The sequence below is a fragment of the Hipposideros armiger genome, unplaced genomic scaffold (genome assembly GCF_001890085.2).
Source record: "Hipposideros armiger isolate ML-2016 unplaced genomic scaffold, ASM189008v1 scaffold_953, whole genome shotgun sequence".
In the NCBI taxonomy this organism is placed as follows: domain Eukaryota; kingdom Metazoa; phylum Chordata; class Mammalia; order Chiroptera; family Hipposideridae; genus Hipposideros; species Hipposideros armiger.
The window spans coordinates 568,333-570,062 of NW_017732303.1; the positions used below are offsets into that span (position 1 = coordinate 568,333).

Below are 1,730 nucleotides of genomic sequence, written 5' to 3' on the forward strand. Positions count from 1 at the left end.
TAAGAAAACAGAACCCTTACATATGCTGCCTACAAAAGACTCACTTCAGGCTGAAAGACACACACAGACTACACAGCAGGACTCAGCCTCAGTCACCCCAGTGTGCCTTCTCTGCTCTTTGCCTCTCTTTGCTCCAGCCTTGTCTGCTGCTTATGCTGCTGCTGTGGCCCAAACTGATCTTGCATTGATTGCATTGACAGTCATGAGCCAGAACTTAATTTTGAACATGAATGATCATGGTTTTGTGGTCTGTGTTTTTAATAAGACAGTCTTCAAAGTTGATATTTCTTGGCCAATGAGGAAAAAGGAACCAAACTAGTTGGTGCTCACTCCCAGGAGGATATGGTCTCCAAGCTGAAGAAGCTTGTGGATTATACTGCTTGAGAAGGCTGGTCAAGCTGTTGACGATTTCATGGAAAAATTGGTACCATTGTTGGACACTTGTGACATCATCATCAATGGAGGAAATTCTGAATACAGGGATACCACAAGACTATGTCAAGACATCAAGGCCAAGGGAATCTTGTTTGTGGGGAACAGAGTTAATGGTGGAATGGAAGGAGCCTGGTACACCCCATCACTTATGCCAAGAGGGAACAAAAAAGCTTAGCCCCACATGAAGACAATCTTCCAGGGCATCGTGGCCAAAGTAGGAACTGGAGAACCCTGCTATGACTGGGCTGAGATGTGGGAGCAGGACACTTTATGAAGATGGTGCACAGTGGGATATAATATGGTGACATGCAGCTCATCTGTGAGGCCTACCACCCGATGAATTCTGGGCATGGAGCATGTGAAGATGGCACAAGTGTTTGAGGAATGAAATAAGAAGAGCTAGACTCATTCCTGATTGAAATCACAGCCAATATTCTCATGTTCCAAGACAGTGATGGTACATCTCTGCTGCCAAAGATCAGAGACTGTGCTGGGCAGAAGGGCACTGGGAAGTGGACCGCCATCTAAGCTCTGGGTACTGCATTCCTGTCACCCTCATTGGAGAAGTAGTCTTTGCTCACTGCTTATCATTCCTGAAGGACTAGGGGATTTAAGCTAGCAAATAGTTGAAGGATCTTCAAAAGATCCAGTTTAAAGCTGATAAAAAATCATTCCTGGAGGATATTTAAAAGGCCCTCTATGCTTCCAAGAGCATCTCTTATGCTCAAAGCTTTCTGCTGCTAAGACAGACAGCCACTGAATTTGCTGGACCTTCAACTATGGTGGCATTGCCTTGATGTGTGTGTAAGGGGAGGGGGGGCTGCATCATCCAAAGCATATTCCTAGGAAAGATCAAAGATGAATTCGGTGAAATCCCAGAACTTCAAAACCTACTACTAGATGACTTCTTTATGTCAATAGTCAAAAATTTCCAGGAGTCCTGGCAGTGGGCAGTTAGTACTGGTGTCCAGGCAGGCATCCCCATGCCCTGCTTCACCACTGCTCTTTCCTTCTATGATGGATACAGACATGAGACGCTGCCAGCCAACCTGATCCAGGATCAGCAGGATTATTTTGGGGCTCACACCTATGAACTCTTGGCCAAACCAGGAAACTTTATCCACACTAACTGGACAGGCCACGGCAGCAGTGTGTCATGTCATCCTTTTCATACAATGCCTAGTCACACTCACCAAGTTACCCACCACAATTCCAAAGATGGGACATTCCATTTGCCACACAACACTGCTTACATGGCCCTTTCTCCCACTTTCTGTTCAGATCGGGGTTTTTTT

The 1,730-nt window shown here is 45.7% G+C and overlaps 1 pseudogene; it reads left to right on the plus strand.

Moving 5' to 3' along the window:
* The first annotated feature begins 62 nt into the window (after nucleotides 1-62).
* Nucleotides 63-1,730, plus strand: part of LOC109375449 (6-phosphogluconate dehydrogenase, decarboxylating pseudogene) — a 6,533-nt pseudogene continuing 4,865 nt past the window's right edge.